The sequence below is a fragment of the Sinohyriopsis cumingii genome, chromosome 15, assembly GCF_028554795.1.
Source record: "Sinohyriopsis cumingii isolate HCF-2022 chromosome 15, ASM2855479v2, whole genome shotgun sequence".
In the NCBI taxonomy this organism is placed as follows: Eukaryota; Metazoa; Mollusca; class Bivalvia; order Unionida; family Unionidae; genus Sinohyriopsis; species Sinohyriopsis cumingii.
Window position 1 is genome coordinate 142,775,212 of NC_142975.1, and position 20,671 is coordinate 142,795,882.

At 38.2% G+C, this 20,671-nt stretch overlaps 1 protein-coding gene across 1 annotated transcript in view; it reads left to right on the forward strand.

The window, feature by feature from the left end:
• Positions 1-18,618: 18,618 nt before the first annotated feature.
• LOC149782952 (putative aarF domain-containing protein kinase 5) overlaps positions 18,619-20,671 on the forward strand; it is a 78,433-nt gene continuing 76,380 nt past the window's right edge. Inside the window, exon 1 of the mRNA XM_089935188.1 lies at positions 18,619-18,708. The gene's annotated coding sequence lies outside the window, so the exon portion shown is untranslated. The remainder of the gene's footprint in view (positions 18,709-20,671) is intronic.

Here is a 20,671-nt window from a genome sequence, read left to right on the forward strand (position 1 = left end):
TGCAGATTATGACTCATAAGAAGTACTAATTCATTTTTCTTTTTTCAGTTCCAAAGTTATGTAACTAAGTCCATTCCTTTAGAATGTCCTTTATCCTTGGTCATTATCCGAATCAAAGTCCTTGTTCGTTCCATGTCCTAAGAAGTGCTTTTAGGTCAGCAGCCCGAAGGTTTTCCGGCGGTTTCCCTTGTCCCATATCTATGCCGCCGAGTGTTTCTTTGTATGTTTCCTCGGGTAATGCATCGAACCCGCACATTTGCTCTAACTCATTAGCACACTCTATGACGGTGGTGAGAGGATATTCCTGATAGGCTGTGTCATAATGCCGAGAAAGGATTTTCTGTGCAGAAAAACCATTGTTGTGAGCTAGGTTTTCTTTTAGTCCTTAGTAATCTCCAGGCCATATACTGTGCTGAGCTAATAAAGATTTTAGCCCTTTTTTGGTCGGCTAAGGTTTCCACTATTCCTAGCTTTTCATATTATTTCACACGTTTTAGGTGTTCCTCATCGACATCCTCATCTTCCACTTCTTCCGCCTCTATTTCAGAGGTATTCCCTTCCTCCAAATCAAGCTGTATTGGTGTCTCAGTTTTTGTAGTAGCTCTTGAAGTGGTAGTGTTTCCGCGTCCTTCTGTAGATTCTGCCGAATAATAGTCTGGATAGTTGTTGCTGTACTAAGCATTTCGGGAACCTGCATCCAGTGTAGGTGTCCAAGAATATTGCCAAAATCCCTAGCCGGTGTATGGTAGTGGATAGCCGCCTTATCTTGGGCAGGTTTCCTTCTCCTGATACGTTTCCTATTGTTATTATTTTTGCTGATGCCGTAGTCTCCTAATTCCTCGATGTTAAGGTCCTCAACCTCATTGTTAGTGTCACAGGTAAATAGAAGCGTTGTTCTCTTGGCTCCAGCTCGTATACTCTAATTAGAAGCCTGCTTTTTTTCAAGTGCCTTAATTCCTCTTATGGATGGGCCGATATGACTGCAATGGCTTGCAGCCATCTTGGTACCGGGCCTCGTGCTGCAGTACTGCTATTGTAAAGGTCTCGTAGACTACCTTAGGTTGGGGTGGGGTGCTCCCAGTATTATCTTTAATTATTACAGAAGACCCACCCTGGCTCGTTTTTGTTAGAAATTGAAGTAGTGATAGAGATGCAAAGCTCCGAGCCCCTAGTCAGCGATCCCGACAGTTAAATTACTGAATACACAAAAGGTGGAATTCAAATAAACAACAAATTTAATTCCATTCAGTAACAGATAGTACTTTCTCAAATGAAATTCAATATTCAAAACCCTATCACTCGTCTTTCACTCGACCAAGTGACGGCCTATTTCATCATCTGACTTAGTGTGATAGATTTTCCTCCTGTCCTGTGTTTCTACTCATCTGTAGTTTTTCTTGACTGGTACCCAGTACCCCTTCAGTCCAACAACCACGTCCTTCACCTTCCACTTCCTCCACTTCCGTTCTCTGCTTTTCTTGTCTCCCACAGACTCGGGACCAACTGTACCAGGGTATTTCCCTTCTCTGTCTCCTACAGCTCCTCCGGTCCCTAAAAGCTTCCTGTCCGAAACTCCTTTGTAATTCCTAGAATAACAATGTTTCAGGCCAATTTCGAATGACGTCGGAGTAGCTTGTAACTTCCTTATGTAATTCCCGCAAGACGGTTTAGCGACTGTTGACGTTCAGTTTCAAGACACTAGATTTAAACTTGCGATTCCAATGGTGGCCACGCCTTGCTCAATTCCGAGTGGATGTCAATTCACCCATGGTCCACATACTTAGCAGACACTGCCCCCTCCCCGGCAGTCTGTCAAGGTTGGACTTACGATCCCCACTTGATGTTCCTTTGGGCCCAACATCGGCAATTCTTGCCACTTACCTGTGAATCGCGCGCAGCCAAAAAAGGCGCCAGTAACAAGTTCCTATGGCCATGTTATATACAACTGGTTTCCCACCCGTCCTTTTGATGTCGGCTTACACTGTCGTAACATAAGCCGGCCGGCCAGCTGTGTTCACATCGCTTTGACACTCATTGTTCGCAAGGCTGACACTCGCAACATTTATGAAGCGAATAATTAGCCTCAGGGTCTAGCATATACATGTTGCAATCTGGCTATTGTTCCTTACTTATAATGTGACAGCTATCCATCACTGTTGTGCTGTTCAGGATGGTTTCAACGTGACTCCGGTGCGAATGACTGACTGACTAGTTGGATTAAAGTGGTGTGCGTACATATGTACATGTACCACTAGTTAATACCTGCACGGCATGCTTTTTAATTAATCCTGGGGGAAGAAATTAGTGCCACATCCCCCAGGCTTTTATGTGCCCACAGAGGACTATTTAATTTAGCCTTCAGGTCGTGGGACTAAATGTCCTTAACGACCTGAATGAAGGGCTTTCATGAGTGGGAACGGAACCAAGACACACTCATGTTAAAGATATATGCATTTCAGTCTGCTATCGATTGGTCCAGGTGTCAACCAAAGCAGTATGTGAGCCCCTTGCGATTGGTCGCTACTATGACGTCACATCGGGACACCTGGGTTTGACGGGTGGAAATGGTTCCACATCTCCGTCATAGTACAGGAGGTCTGGGAGAGGCAAGGAAGGAAAGGTACCCGGCAGCAGGCGCCAACGCACAATGCCCTGAAACGTCAGCCCGTACTTAACCACATTTAGTCCTGTTATTTTAATGGACGATAAAAATACCAATATTGTGTAAGCCACATCTGCAATTTGATCAAATTAAACGAGACATAAAACAACAATTAACCATTTTAAAAAATTCAAACAAACAAACAAATATTTTTCAAGTAAAAATTATTTTTGACAAGGTTGACAACATTGTGAAGTGAAGCGTGATTTCCACGAATGGAAGTCATTGTGACATTGATGTACATTTCCTAGCTAAAGACAAAAGACAGTCATAATGGTCACAAAACCATCGATATACTTTGTCATAGTTTCTTGAAGAGGGAAGATCAAAATAAATCATTAAATGTTCTAAAGAATATCAAAGAATATCCGTATGTCGTGAGATTATCCAGGTACGCTCCGTAATTTTTCTGACAGGTGTTTGGCAAAACAGGAGATTAAATGATGTTCTTGTTCTGGCCATCTGGACTTCATCACTATGTCCTTTTCGTCTTTGTCTTGGATTCTGCTTCCACAGTATTCTCCCATCCCGTTTCCATAGATTCTCCACTATTCAAAAGAGGCATTACAGTTTCCATAGTTTCTAATAGTCTAGAATGACTTCTCTCAAACTGTTGATTTCTATGGTATTATCGAATTCAGCATACAAGATAACGTTCACCGTCTCCTTCAGATTATCTTTAAAATGAAGTTCCACACGAATCGGGCAGGATTCTATAGGGTGGAAATGTCCCTTATTGCTACCTTGGACTGGAATGAAATCAAAGGCCCACAAAGAGCAACTTCCATCATATTCTTCGTATGTAATGCCGTGAGTACTGTTGGTCCCTAACTGTCCCATGGCATCGTACAGGGACAAGTACGATCTCAAGTAATTCTTCTCGTCAAAATTAGATTCGAGGGGTCTGGTACACAAGGTAATTTTCTTCACGCTGGAGTGTTTAAACTCGAAAGGATTTCCATTTTCGACTCCGTTGAAGGCTGCATTGATCACGACACAAATCATTAAGCGTTTGGGTAACTGTCCTTGTAACAGATGATCTTCGATCATGGAATGATGGCCAATGGGAATGGTGAAAGTTTTCACTTCTACGCATCGTATTGGATATTTGGCGGTCGTTCTGCTCAAAGTGTGACTGATGACGTTTCCCACTTTAGGTAACACTTTCCACGCGATACACTTAGAGTTTGGCTTCTTCGAGTTTGGTTTTGAAAGCGTCGTCAGTTGCATACATCAAATGGAAAGCGGTACTGCTGAGATTCCGTCTAAGGCGGACATCCACATCGCTCAACAAATACTTTTCTTGTAACCACATATCTAAATGCAAACCATCTATATGTTTTAAACTCTTGATACTTGTGATTTTGTTTTATAAATCACATATTTTTGGAGGGGATCCGTTCCGGTTTTGTCAAAATGGCCTGGCGTGTCAGGTTTCCATACCACGCAATCATCTAGATGAGTGTTCTGGGCTTCTTTTCCGTATGTCATGAGATTATCCAGGTACGCTCGGTAAGGGTAAGTATCCATGCTAGTTTGTTATTCAGGTACAAATCCACTGAGCTGAACAAGGAATGCATAAAATTGCTGACCGGAGATCCTTCCTCAGTGTCTATAGATCTCCAATTGGATCTTGAACTTTGACTTTCACGTACAAGTAACTGATATTCAGATTGATGTGGCTGTCCTTTGATTTCAAACTCGATGGAGGTTGATCCTGAGTCAGTGACAGCGAAAACGGGATGCAATTCTACCCAATGTGATTCTCGCATCGTCATCATGGTGAGTGGTATGTCAAACGGATCCAGTCTCGTCTTGGAACAGGCGCAAGAATCTCGGGGCATCATTTTTGTAATTTATTTTTCTCTCTGTGATTTTTTGAATAATCAAAAACGCTTATGTCTCGGACGCTTCTTTTCTTGGTCTTTGTAGATCTATGGATGGGAAGTCCTCTGAAGGGATATTTTCGTCGTCTCTTTCTGCCTTTACCTTGCTGTGGCGTCAGGGAAGCATGAAAGCCTGACTCGGTAGCATCCAGGGCAGTTTTAGAAGTTTCTCGTCGGCCCAAAATGTCTTTACCCGTTTGAAGCAAAACATTTTTGCCTGATCTCAAGAAAGCTTCTTTGGGGTTTTGCTTGTCGATGATGACATTTTGGAGAAATTATTTGCCTTCCGTCAAAGCGGCATCTTTCAAGGCGTGCAATCCTCGTGAAACCATCGGTTTCAGAACAGGGTCCACCGAACGAAAGGCCAATTTCAACATATCTCTTAAACCACGTCCTCGCTGTCGAGAGACACCTCGGTATATATGATACATGACTTACAAGTTGTTAGAGAATCAATTTCGAAAATGGAGTTTCACAGTGATTTTCCCTTTGGTGAATGGAATGTTTTGTCCCAGATCTCCTTTTACAGCAATGTTGACAGTGTCTAAATACGACTTACTGACGGGCAAATAGTCAGAATGTACAAATTCGCGGTGAATTTCGTACAATTTTAACCTAGCATCGGCTGTCACGTAGGCTGCAATGATGACATTTCCAAATTCGTTGGACTCTACAAAGTCCAGTTCTTCTTCGCAATTTACTAAGATTAGGTCCTCACAAAGGAGGTCCACGTATTTTCTGTAATTAGTTTTGTCATGAATCATCTGGAAGTAACAGGAAGGTTCTGTCAAATACTCCGTCCTGAGTAAACACGGTAGTTATGCCATTTTGTCCCACAAGCAACTTAACATCACTTTGGAAAACGATCGCCTTCCTTCGTTTTTCACCACGTAGTCTAAAGTGACGACTTCCTGCTCCCAGTATTTCTCTTTGAATTTCGTGTTTTTTCTTCGGGAATGTGGCACCAGAAAGGATAGCCGCTAGCTTCTTGTTTCAGTTTCAAAAAGCATCCACGTAGTCCACAATTATGTCTTTCTGAGTCTGGTCACCCTTGTGGTATTTTTCTGTCTTGGGAAAGTGGTAAATTTCGTATACTTCTAACAATTGGTATCCAAAGTTCAGAGCTTTGAAAGATTCCACGCTGACCCATGTTCCCGTCAAGGCGCGTTCTTCCTGGGTGTGCTGACAAGGTCGCTCTTGGTTACACGTTTCGGCACACGTACGGTACAAGGGAAACATTAGTTTTCCTTGGCAATGGTGATGTAAAACGGGATGGTACAAGACAGTGGGAGGCATGACTTTACATTTAATCAATCCTTCGTATTGTCTAATGCAGTCCAGGTCGGTGTGTTCGGTCAGCAATTGCGGGTGCCCTGCCTTAAAGTGACAATATCTGCACATGTAAGGATACAGCGAACATACGTCCAAGTGTCTGATTTGATCTCGTTTCTATTCGTCTGCGTGGTACAGCAAACAAGCAGCATTCCTCCGTCCTCTGTACAAACTGTCCCGAAGGTTCAATGGGTCCACCAGCTTGTAACTTTCCACGATGCGTTTAAACTTGTGTTCGGTTTCCAAACGGTGATCATACTCGTGTTCCCACATTTCCACCACTTTATATCCTTGCTGTACTAACTTCAAGCACAGCTGACAGGTGGTCTGGTACAAGTCTTCCCTGGTCCATTTAAAAAAAAATTGATTTTAGTGCCACGTTAAGGGTAACTGATGGGTTGGGACATCCGTTAAATAAGCATCCGTTAAACTCGTACACGATATGAGGGTTTTCTAAGTCGCAACCATCCACCGATTACGTTCCGATGGTCTTTTCGCCTCCTCTTTCCGGGAATGTTAGATCCATTTCTCTTCCTTGTCGCACAAGCAATTTAGTCAGTGTAGGGCTTTGACGGAGTATTGATGTTTGACAACGTTGGTCGTTTGAGGGCTTATGACGGCCAGTGTGTTTTCAGTCATGAATCATTGGCGTTGCACTAAGGAATGCGCTTTGTCAATAGTGCAGGCTTCTTTCAAAGGATAGATCCCTCCGTGTTCCATGAATAATTCTCGAAATTTTAGACAGCAACGCCGTAAAATGGCCACATCAGAACGACAATACTTTAGCATTTTTTCTTGGAAGTCCGAGGCGTGAGTGTGGTACTAAGCGTAGAAAGCTTCTCGTTGTTCTGTGTGCATGTTGTGGGAGTCGTAGTAGTGTGTCTCAGGCAAATGAGATAGAACAGCGTGCTGATTGGCTTCGGCGTTGCAAAAGTGCGGCAACTAGCCTTTGGCTATTTCCTTCATTCCATACATTGTATGCATTGGGCTCAAAAGTATGGCCAAGTAACTCATCGAAACTTTAAACTGTACTTATCCCACTTGCATGGAAATGATTTTGGCTCCGTTCAAAGTGGCTTTAGGACGTTCGGCTTTTTGTTCCGTATAGTATCTGAGAAGAAACTGCCCATCGTATCCCGAGATATTGTGAGCCATCACCGTGGCATAGCGATGACAATCTCCGTAATGTTCTATGTCCTCTTGCCTCCACGTCTCGTCGATAGGTTCTAGGATCCATTCGGCGAAATCGGCCAACGTGTTCGGTCCTCGAAAGATTTTTTCACGTCCTCCCTGAATCTTGCTGAAGTGAGGACTATGACTATAAATAGACTCTTGGATGCACTTTTCGCACGCTCGATGAGCTACGCAGAAATTAGGAATATTAATGCCGGTCTATTGCATGCATTCGAAACCGAAAAAGATGAAACTGACTTTCTTCTCGTTATCGTCTGGTGATAAATATGACATCGCTTCTTTCCAGAACATACGTGCGCCTTGACATTATTGGTACGTATGCCTTGTCCACAAGTAGGACACAGTCTAAGGAGTTGACAAGTACTTGTCTGCTGTGAATTTTGTGTCTTCAAATGTTGTTGGTAACAGGTAGAGCTGACAAAAGTGCGCTGGCAATCAAGGCAGTTCACTCGTTCTTGTCCTTCAACAAGACGTGGTTTAGACGCCAAACATCCCTTACATTTCAATCGACAATGCTTGTGTTGCTCTCGATTGTTAAAGAAATAGTCACATTTCTCACAGTAATAGCTGTATCCCAGGAATGCAGTGATAGTGGTAATGGTATCGAAAATGTTCATCGTGATGATAGACGTGAATGTATTTTCCATCTTTGAAATATTTGCTTTGAAACAACAGTTTTCCACGCACTTCATGAAGATGCAGTTTCAACGTGTAGAGTGAAGCTAAGACGTCTTGCAGATTTTGCATTTCAGGAATGCCACAGGGTGTGTCTTTAGATAGACCAGCTTGCTGTAACAGGAGTTCTGCTTCTCCTCGTTGTTTGGTTCGGTTCGATTTTCGAATGTTGTCCCGGGCTCTTTTCCATTCAGCCGTGTCGTTTTTGTCAGCATACGTTCGTCTCATCACGATGACACGGGCTAAACACATCTTGACTTGACTGTTGTTAATTTGGACCAGGCTACGCTTGATGTTGCGAAGGTCGTTCACCAATAACACCTTTCTGCGTTGTCTGGTCCCTTTGGGAAGTGAAGCGTGGGTCATGTACATTTTCACTTTCCATCGGTGATGTGAAACTTGTCATTGGATTGTTGGATGTGTTGAATCTTATCCATGACTTTGGATGGTGTCAATTATGCTGGGCTGCTAAACTCGATCCAAATGGGGGACTTCAAACTGTTGAGATGAATGAAAATTCTCAGGCAATCGTCCTCTTTCTCTCAAGAGAAAGGATATTGGTCTTCAGAATGCCCTAAGAAACAGCAAGAGCAGAGGAAGAGAGGGGTTCCGAACATGAAGAAGAAGAGGCACTCTCCTAAAAAGAAGTACCCCGACACGTCCAGAAAGAGAAAAAAGAGAAGAAAAGAAGACGATGAGAAAGTGAGGAAGAAGAGGAGAAAGCTGTGGAAGTAAAGAAATTCAAAACAACATAGAGAGAGTGAATAAAACCATAAAAGAAGTCTATGAATTTTTTAAAGTGTTGTGTTAAGTTGTGAATTGGATTGTAAAATTTGTATCAGAATAGACTAGACAGAAAACTTAAGTGTCTCTTGGTTTTGATGTCTTAGAATAAGGACCTACGCTCACGCACTCACACATGTTCATCATTGGCACAAAAAAAAGGATTTTGAGTTTTAATTGATTCTGGTAAAATAAATACTATCTCTTTTCGAGAGAAGTGGGTGGCCCTGAAAAGGACGATTGGGTGTTTGGGTTTTAGAAAAACAACCTCGGGAACGGGACGTAATCAGCTTTAACTGCCTTAAGCCTTAAGCCTTAGCTGCCTTTAACTGCCTGAAGCCTTCTGTACTTGCTCGATGATTTGGTATAAATCACTAGGGTGGGTATCTCAGGCATAGTAAAAGGGTTGGGCTATTTAGCTGGGAAAGGTCTTTTTCTCTTGGTTCGTATTAAAGAAGTCTGATACATTTGCTTAAGTTTCCTTAACTCTGCCAAAATGTCTTACAGTACCATCCCCGTTTGACTCTCACTGTCCTCTTTCTCTCCTAGATCTTGTTTCTTCTCTGTTGCTTCTTTTTCCTGTCGTTTCCCTCTTCTTGCCTCTTCTTCTCGTTGTTGCTGTTGAAGGATAAAAGCTTGTTCTGCTTCTTTCTGCTGTTGCAAAAATTTCTCCAATTCTTTTTTCTGTCTCAGTTTAAAATCCTCAACATGTGGTAAGGAAGGAGAAGGAGGCGAAGGTGCTGATATCGGAACAAATTCTTGCGAAGAAGAGAGAAAATCCACTAAATCCCAATTAAAATAGGCCTCTTCTGGAAGTAGGACCGTGCTGACTTTGGTAGCCGCTGCTATGCCTTCGCTTCTCATCTCCACGGCCGGTGCAAACCAATTCATAGTCTTCTTAGTTTCCGTCACGTTTGAAAACTCTGTCGCACTGATTCACTGCGCACAGACGCTAACGCATCTATATAGGGAATGTGACGTCACAGTCAACTCTCTTCGGATTGGAAGCCAGACTCCGCACTGTTACTGAATTTTGTAACGCGTATTGGGATTGATGAAAAAAAACTCAATCTGTTTCGATCTGCTCTTTCACAATAAATAAACCTGGTTCACTTCATTTCCTTCACCTGTTCACGTCACAAGATGTGGCCTATACGAGCGTTTGGAAACGAAGGATCTATGTGGAGAGGCAAGGTTGTCTGAAGAGATTCCTCATCAGAAGTCAAAAGAAGTTTGAGGAAGAGAAGAAGATTTATATGATGCGCTATATATTAACGGAATGGTGTTAAGAAAAGAAAAAAAAAAAAAACAATGGCCCTTTTCAGGGCAACTCCATTGCCTCAAAAATATTTGTTCTCTTTCCTAAAATATTTTAGTCGATTTTATATTTTATGTTTGCCTTGAAAATATTTGCTCTCTTGCCTAAAAAACATTTTAGTCGATTTTATATTTGTTGCTTGCCTTGAAAACATTTGCTATCTTGACTCAGTTTTTTAGTCGATTTTATAGTTTAGTTGTGATAGATTGATGTTTATCTATCTATTTATATGTGTTATATTTATAGATTACATTTTTATGGAAAAATATGAGCGAGTTTTTCGGATGTAAATACTGCATGACCTTGGAAGTGCAATATATCCATCCGACAAAACGAGTTCGTATTTTCCCATACAAATGCAGTAACCTTTTTATTATATATTCATTTTCTTATTCTACCTAATGCTAATTATATTAACAAAATACACTACAAGAAACAAAGTAACTGAATGCATGTCGTATTCCAAACTAAATATATAAGCGCAGATTCATCATTACACAATAACAACAGGATTACTGCGCACATAACTCCGCCCAGATAAATTTGAATTTAATCACGCGCTCGACATAAATTTCGAAAGAAAACGGCGTGTCTAGTTAAAATTTAAATTTGGAGTCATATTGTGAATGAATGTGCATTGCAACAACTTTTCTGTTTTATCTGTAATGAATAGATTTTGGTATTTTTTTTCGATTCTACGAAATTTCGTGATTATGGACTGGATTTATATGTGACAATTCCACATGAAATACATCGGATTGAAGAAGCGAGGGAGAAGCGTGTTGAGATCTGCAGATGTGTTTCTGTTTCTGTCATTGAATGTTTGAAATCAGAATGTGGGAAAAATATGAAATCTTTCAATTGCAATTATCAAAAAGACGCAATGGAATTTAATGCTTGTTTCATTCTGAGTCCATTAAGGAGGGTGTAATTGCACTTCTATTCGAAATTATAGTACAATTTCGAAATGTGTAATCAAGATTGAGGACCTATGACATGGCTCATGTAATTCGGATTTTCAGAACTAACAAAGTACATTTTGAGGAAATTCAGGATGTAAAACTGTAAGTATATTTTTTGCCATTCTTAATACCAGCTTAAATAGGACAGATTATTCCTTGTCACTTGTATGTTATTTAACGACCCTTTCTGGCGTCAAATCAAGCTATACAAGCTAGTCTAAATCCGAAACAGTGTATCAAAAAAGTTAACGCGGAATGTGCCAAAGCAGCTGGTATGTGGCAGTCGACGAAACATCTGCTTTGCTTCATTCAGAAACAAATTTAATCAACCAAAACGGAAAGCGCCTACTACGCTAGTGTACACGATTTTTTTACAAATCAAAAGTGTCAGCGTCTGCGTCCATTGTTTGTTTACAATAGAAAGTAGTTCCTTTATGAGTGCAAGATGAAGTCGCGCGCGAGTTCAGTATCGTAAAATATTGAACGATTCTGACAATGAAAAGTTAACGGAGAAAAAAAAATGAGCATATAATAAATTTGATTACCTAGAGTAGCTCGGATTCAGGTCAGACCCTTGCCACATTGTTGTTATTGTCCAGTACCGTGGCGTCACCTCACCTGTTTCATTCATCTTGTCTGTATACAATCACAACCTTTTGTCGCTATAAATCCTGTTGCTATAGTGCCCCAGGGTGTGTCGAAAATGGTTTTCGCTATACGTGCGGGGGGGGGGGGGGGCTGTAATGTATTTTCCCATTGTCGCTATACCGCCCTTCCCCCCCCCCCCTTCACTACTCACATTGTTGGACAAATCATTGAGCATGTATGGTTCCAATAAAACATGCAAAGTAGAAAATCTAATTGATCTGCGGCCTTGACTGTGTCAGCGAAAGCAAAAAGCTACAGAAACTGATCAGTCATCGAAGATCTAATACACCGCCTAACAAACACTGAAACCAAGTGGTTTAAATCAAGAACCCAAAACGGGCACACACGCAAATAAAATTTGTAAAAAGTTATTATTTATTTAAACTCATATGTTTCATGATTAATTCATTTACCAATAAATACTATCTTTGTAGTTATTGTAGTTATTGTTGATATTATTATTATTATTATTATTATTATTATTATTATTGTGGTTTTTGTTTGTAAATAGAACATTAATTATCCGGGTTATGTTCCATGGCTACACAGTCTTTGAAGTACTAGATGGCGCTCTTGTTTTCTAAGTCAATAACAGCCTATTATGTTGCTATTTTATCATCGGACGTCAAACCATTCAGGCGTGATACAAAAGAGTTAAAATAATACTTATGTTATGCCATAATCATGTAAACTTTTGTAAATTCAGCAATTTATATTGTGTTTATTGTTTGCCTCAATTTTGGAATTACCGTTGACAAGGAACCTGTGACATTCGAAAGGGCTTTGACAAGTTTTGCACTATTCGTTGTAATTGTTTTTCAGGTATCTTAATCGATAACTGACGAACGCGATTTCTTGCAAGACACCGTGCACGTGAAATGACTCTTATTCGCTGTGTTTAAGAAAAATGGTTTTATAATATAATGCGTAAAATCTATGCCATTGGGATATTCATTTTAAAAAGCTCGTTTTTGTATGAGAATGTACTAAACCAACTTTGATGAATCAAAGTAAAGGACGCAGAAACCAATTACACTATTCCTATTTAAATTCTGAAGTTAAACTTTCTCTCTCCTTCTCTTTTTCAGGCGATATAATTATTTAAGCCTTAAATTTGATACTTCCTTCAATTTTAAATAGAATACTTGTATAACATTTTGTTAATATAATGTACTGGTTTAAACTTTCCACTTTAACTTTTTATAACAACTTACAACACGATTCCATGTAGATAATTTTTATAAAGCAAGGATTCGTTGGATTATTTAAATGTTTAGTAATAATCTAGATAGTATACTTCTTTAACCCGTGGAAGAAATTATGCAAAGGTGATCGTCCTACTGTCCACTATAGTCATGCCACCCACCCACGCACCTCCACCATCTTATGAGCAGCCAACATTCGTATGTTCCCGTGCTATTAGATCTAATTATTTATAAAATCCAGCAAAAACTGGATTTTAATAACATCCAGTGAATGATCGATTTGCCATGTATATACTTTTATGGAATCTAAATTTACCCTCAGAGCCATGATGCATAAAATCTAACCTTGTGTCACTTCCTTGAATGTGACAATACGACATCAAACTGAGGTTACCTTAACTTTATAAGTTCATATGAGAATGTGAGAATTCAGAATTGGAGTCAAATTCATTGACGGTTTCAGGAGAACTGTTAGAACCAGGTGATCTAGTACGTGGGGCTACTTCTATCGAATTTCTTCGATTTTGCACACTTATAGGAATGGGGAAGTGATATGAAAAGCTGTAGTAATGTTTAAATTGTTTGGAAACTAAATAATTGCAATAGCCTTATTGGTAATTCCTGTTGGCAAAATGGCCGTCACTTAGTGCCGTTAGCTAAACAAGTATTTCCTCCTTAGATAAATTTAGTAGTGAATCAAAAACCAGGACTACTTTGATCTCCATTTCGTTACATTTGTAAGCAAAGTCTATTTTTATAAGCAATAGAAATATATTAGATTTAGGGGACTTGGGAAGCAGTATGGAAGAACACTCACGTTCCATTTTTCTGATCCCAAGTTTGATCTTCTATTACATGTCACAGGGCCGGATTAGGTCAAGTGTTGTGGGTGGGTGGGTGTCCACAATTTCTAAAGAACGCTAACTTTACACGAAATGGTACCAGTACAAAAGTCTATGTATTTATTTACTCAAAGTGTGCATAATGCCTAATAAACATGTGCAAGAATAAACGGTGATCAAATTTTAAGTGACAAGTGAGAGTGTGTGTGTGCATTTCTTTATTCCTTTTTAGCCTATGGGTGTTATTTTTCCTGTTCTTCTTCTTACTGAGTATGACCATAAAAGTCCCTTTATTGCTGAAAAGTGATTATAGGTAAAGGTCTAGATTATTTTTTCACTTAAATGTTGGGACACCTTATATCAAAAGAACTATCAGGAAAATCAAGTGATATGTTCACAATGTAAATCGCACTTACACCTGTTTGAATTAATTAAGTAAAACTGGGATACGTTGATTGGTATCTAATACTTTGCTGGCCTTGATTGGACAATAATTGCCCAATAACATGCCTTTTTTATTAACTTGAGTTTTTGTATGTTATTTGTTCAAGGGCACCTAGATAAATAGTGACGTTCTGAACAATTTGATTATTTATAATTTCGGCATAGTGATCGCGTGTGGGACTTTGAATTTAATTCCATTTAGCAGGTATGCATAGTGATTGCGTGTGAGACTTTGACTTTAATGCGATTTAGCAGGATCGATTTTGTTCCTTAATTTCCATTTCACCTTGATTGTTTTTTTTCATTATAAAATGCTGCGAAACAAAACATTCGAATATTAATAATGTACGTATTCTGATTATAATGTTCGGTTATTCGTTTCAGCTCTATGGCTATTTTGCACAAGGCCCCCGATATTTTGTTTCAACAATCATTTTTCATTTTATTTAATTTTTATTCTTTTCTGATAAGCTTTCTCTCGTCGTGTCTGGGCTGGAAAACGGCATCAATTGTCGGGAGGGACAGTCTGACAAAACAAATACAAGGACGACGCAGAATATAAAACAGCTTTAACATAAAATGATATCTGATGGATAGGCCTTTTCTTGAAGGACATTGTTTAAGACTTTTAATTATGCGTGCATGTGCAGGACATGCTCTTTATCAATCCAACTCGATTTTCTACACCTCAAAAAGAGTACCAAGCGCCAACACATAATCCGGCTAGAATAATGAATAAAATTGCAAGAAGAGGTAAAATATAAATTTTATTAACTTAATAAAAATGGTTTTTATGAAGAAAATAATTTACTTATCTGGGATTAAATGAGGTCCCTTTTCCATTCTTATAGGTGACTTCTTTCCCCTCATAGGTGACTTCTTTCTCCTTATAGGTGACTTCTTTCTCCTCATAGGTGAGTTCTTTCTCCTTATAGGATACTTCTTTCTCCTCATAGGTGACTTCTTTCTCCTCATAGGTGACTTCTTTCTCCTTATAGGTGACTTCTTTCTCCTCATAGGTGACTTCTTTCTCCTTATAGGATACTTCTTTCTCCTCATAGGTGACTTCTTCCTCCTTGTAGGTGACTTCTTTCTCCTCATAGGTGACTTCTTTCTCCTCATAGGTGACTTCTTCCTCCTTATAGGCGACTTCTTTCTCCTCATAGGTGACTTCTTTCTCCTCTAACAATTATATATTTATTGAATCATATACAAGACGTGTAAAGCCTTCCCCCCCCCCCAACAAATTTAAAAAAATTAATTAAAAACACAATAATGTGTAAGCGTTATTGCAATAAATACGGTTTAATATAACGATATGTCAAGTTAGCACCTCGCATAATCAATCACTCACTACTTACCATTGAAACGTTTGATTACAAATTGCCTCTAGACATGGAAGTATACTGTCTATTGAATATTTCTCGTTATGGGAGTATACTCTGGATCATGACTGGTTTTCGCTATACGTGCACGTGAATACAGAAGGGATTCACACCGTGGTAGATTACTTGTGGGATGACATTTTTCAGGTGAGATATTTTACTAGATATTTGATGCAGGAGTTATAATTTACATTGTTAGAAAAAGTTTATTTTCAATTTTATTTCCTGGACCGATCAAGTAACAAAATAACTTAAAGAAGTTTATACGACAAAAAAATATAATATTTGGCAGATCGTGCTGCTTTTTCTTCTTCGTCTTCTGACAGTTTTCAGTTCTTTTTTATGATAAACGTAATATAGAGTGAAAATTCCCAAATATTCTAGCGTTATCTTAATTTAGCACACTTGTCTCGTATGTTTATGAGATACGTATGAAGTCAAAGTAGACTACGGCTTATGATGAGGTCAAACATAAAATTTGGATCAAATCTTATTATTATCCATAATTTGACTAACTAGTGACAGGAGAATAGGAAGAAAAAAAAAACTACAGGATATCCATGTTTGTATTATGTTAGGTTTCCTCTTTTTCAGTTTAGATATGTCAAATAAGCAATGTATAGAATTATTATTATTTAAAGATAGAGCGGAGTTGTTTTGCTTTTGCAGTACAGTACAGTAATGGAAAGCAGTTTTGTTCACATTTTTAAAGTTGGCGAGTAGTTGAGGAGGGTTATGCTTTGGCGTTCATCAGACACCCTTGGTAGGTTTTATTCTGCTGAGTAAGATAAATCATTAGCGCGAGACAACTGCTTCTTTATTCATAAGCATTTAAGAGATATAAAAACCACTTAAGGAGAATTACAAAATGTATGAGGTAATTATCAACGAATCCATCGATTCAAAAACAATATATTTAAAAACAATATGGAATCACCGAGTATATGATTTGGTTGAAATTTTAATTTAATAGTTGTTATATTGTTTCATGTTGTATTAAAGATCATTTAAAAAATGGGCTGTGGCAGCTTCGATTTTTGTTTGTTTGTTTCCTTTCTAATGAAAAGTATATAAAGTCAATACCATACTTCGACTGGAAGTGGGTCAAAAGTTCAAAACGTGTGATGTTAGTTCTGTCCTCTCCTGTTCATTGTCTACAGACATGAAGAAAACGTACCTGGACTTGATGAAAGACCAGCTTATATCGTATCATCTAACTTTAATTCACTCAGTGATTAAAATATTGTACTCGCAACCGAAATGGTGCGGGTTGGGATCCTACCATCCGATAAGCACAGGTAGGCAACTGTAGTGTCTCCTTGGGCAAGGCGCTTTACTTAAATTATCATGGCACTCAATAAACTATACTTGTATCGTAGTGCCTTAAGACACTAAAACAAAAACCCACCAGCATCAAGTTTTGTCATGATTTTGTTTGTAATTAACCTCATTTACTTCAAAGCATCATCGTCTTTATTTCCCTTGCGTGGAAGATGACGCGGTATGATAATTAACTATAATAAATAAACAAACAAACGGACATAAACACCAATATATCCAAATATATAAAAATAATGAAAGAAGTAGACTTACTATGCAGCCAGACCTCATGTTCAAAAAGATAATTGGCGAAAGAAGCGACAGCAATACTTTCGAGAGCGCGCGTGTGTGTGTATTAACATAACACAGTTTGTCTGTTTTAAGCTGCTAGTATATTTACCTCAATGTAAGTCATGGTGAAGATACATGCATTATATATATAATTCTCACATCGTCAGTTCCCCTATATTTTTGCCAATAATCAACTTAAAAAATCGATAACATACCAGCCACATTTCCTGGTATCGTGTTACCAGTTTTATAGATGATTGGTGTACACACAGCACTAAACATGTTTTGGCCTACATTCGTAAAACTCAATAGCTGACCATGTCCCCCCTCCCCGAACGAAAATACGAAAATAGTTATGCTGGCGGTCCTGGTGCAGGAGTTCACGACACCGACAACTAACCCTCCAATATAAACACAACGTTTGTGATAAGTAACTAAAGATATATATTGGTATTCTGAGTATTTCCCAGGTATATTCATGCCATCAGATATAAATATATGATAAAAATAAAATGTTTAAAAATACAAAACGTATCTTATTTTCTTGTATTTACTTTTTGCCCAATTATGAACAACTTAACCAGATTTGCTGATGAAAATTATGCGCCAAAAAATCAAAGCATACGATGGTCGCTCTTGGTTATGTGGAGTAAATGGTTAAATGCGGTATTTACATGTAATATAAATAAACTTCGTACAAAACAGGAAAATGGGTGAATATATAAAAATGAAGGATGTGTACTATAAATTTTCATAGCCAGAGTGAACCTGCCTTAAATAAATAAATAAACAAATAAATAAAAAAATAAATAAATAAATCAAAAGACCAACATTAGGTTTTTTCAGGTTGTGTAAGAGGGAGGGGCATCTTTTACACGTAGACACATTGAGTATTACATTGGTTTTATAACAACTGAAGAGAGATTTTTTAGTGGCAAGATGTGTGACTGTATTAGAGATATTGAATTGCAACATCAAAATGGACATCACACGATAGTGTTAACAGGTACATGAGCAAATGCAGAAGAATAAAGTCGATCTGTGAAAGGGGGTAAGAAAGGGGTTCCTAATATATGTGTGTGTACATAGGACTGTAACTGCAAAGGTAGTTAAAGTGAGCATGATTTGTAATTTAAAAAAAAAAAGTATTGTCTTGAGATCTTCCATTCTACTTTAATCATTAATTTTAATTATGGTTGCGTACGTGCGATGTGCGGATGTGTGCCATCAGTTTATTTTATATTAAAAAAAGAACATGTTAGAAAGTGCCATATGTACACAACAGGTGGGTCAGACCACTAGATCGCTAGTTGTTCTCTGATATTTTTTTTACATGACTTTCCCCGGTGGACAATTAAGAAAAGTGTCAGTCATCAACAAACGTTGATCTGCTGATGAAATACATAAAAGACTCGTGTTACCAACTAAACGGGGAAGCAGAAAATTTTAGAAGAAATTGCCATACATGTGATTTAATTTAAAAACAAACAAACAAGCAACAACATGCAAAGACACCCCAGACATTAAAAGAACTTTAGGAATGATAGCCGTATCTTTCCGGATGATGATACACCCCCACCCCACCCCATAATGCGGCCTGTAGGAACTTTAGACTTTTCCAGAACATGTACCGGGCAAGGGAGGTTACTCTATCATTACTCTATGAATACATAAATCCTGACTTTAAATCGTCTGTTTAACAAGCGTTTTCGACGTACCAAACTCAACCAAGCAACACGTGTTGTTTTATGTATCTTCTTGGTAATACTACAATTATTGAAATTAGCACATCGTATGTATGCAGTATTTTTTTTTTTAACATTATTAAAGTGTACAGACAAAAGTTCGACATGTGAAACGTCGACCCTAATATGCATATCAAGGTCGATGTCTTAAAAGTTACATTGTAGGAGTAAACAGTCTAGTAGGCTAACAAGTTATTCTTGACTACATTTTTGTTTTGGATCCATGTTAACAAATGACTAGATTCTTCCCTATACCTTTCCCATCAGACCTATGTATATAATGGTTGTAGCATTACGTTTGACATGTACTTGTCCAAATATCTTTAAAAGAAAAGGGGTCTGGAAAAGGTCAGATAAAGCTCCGACTACATAACTCTGTAGAAATAGGAATTGTTTCATTTGACCTTTAAAACCGCATTTTAGATATTTGGACAATTTTGCCACACCTCCAAAATAACTTTCTAGATATTTGAAACTTTATGGGAAAGGTCAGGAGAAATTCGTGATTGAATGGTATATGATGCAGCAGATACATATATATCACAGAGAATGCTAAGTCCCCAACTTTCTTTGTATGATCAGTTAGCACCCATCTAATATGAAAATGAGTGCACCAGCATTGGGTCCAGGTAAGGTTATGCTAGAGCAGGGGTCTCAAACACTGGGCCCATGGACCGCATTTGGCCCGCCAAGCCAAATCCTGTGTCCCGCAAAATTATTGGCATCACAAGGTGTGATGAGAGATAGTTAAGGTGGTGCGGCCCTTGGGCCATTGAAAATGGCCTAATGCAGCCCCTAGGATGGTTTGAGTTTGAGACCCTTGTGCTAGACCAGTGGCTAGGAAATCAATAACTGTATGTACAGTAGTAAACAGGTGATGACACTTTCACTATTGTAAGAGGGACAGTGTTGACAGTATAATATTTTTATGTAAAAAATATTTGATGACATTTCAACATTAATTTCAAGCCATTTGAGAACGCTTTTTGAGGATACATAATGTTGCTGTGCTACACACATGCATTCACATGTTTCATTATCATTTGACAGAGAAGTGAGGCTTTTGCTCTTGTCTAGACACTAATTACTGTCCTTAAATCTGATATGTAGCCCTTAAATTTAAAATCAGCTTTCTTCAAATTTGTGGAATAGGTAGAAAATTTATTTAGCTTTCAGATGATTCCAAATATAACTTCATTTATGTAGCATGAAGAAATACATAAAAGAGAGCAACTGGTATATGTTTTAAAGTTTTGATGGAAAAGCATTTCAGGTTATTTAAAAGACAAAATGTTATGCTTGTGTACCTTGAATGTGACCTTTCACATTAAAATTAGCTTTCCTAAAGCTTATGCAGTCAGCATAAATGTATTTGCTTTTGAATGATAAAAAATATTACTTTATTGAATGGAATTGAAAAAACTTGCATAAATTTGAGTAATGGGTACATTTTTGAAAGTTATTACATAAAAACAGTTATTTTAAAGACAAAATTTCATGCTTGTCTTTAAACCATCGATATGGCCCATAAAATTAAAATTAGCTGTTTTAAAGCTTGCACAGTGAGCAGAAAATGTATTGAGCTTTCAAATGATATGTGTACCAAATATGACTTGATTTAATGGAAAAGGAAGAAATAAGTTAATAAATATCCATATTTGACTATCAGTGTCACATCCACCCCTTGGACTCGTTACTCACTAAAATCCTTTTCTATAAAATTTCAAAGGAATGATACTAATGATAAATACCATTTTTTATTTTTGTGTTCAATATCAATAATCAATCCAAAGGAACTGAATTTTTCGAGATATATGATGTGTGTTTTTGTGGTACACTCAATAAATGTTGCTGTGCTGATATTACCCTTGCTTAAACATCAGGTAGTTGTGAATATCTATGTTATATGTGTCTGGGTGCATTGAGTGGAAATCTATAAAAAGTAGGAATTTACAAATTGTATAAAAGTCAGCTTGCTT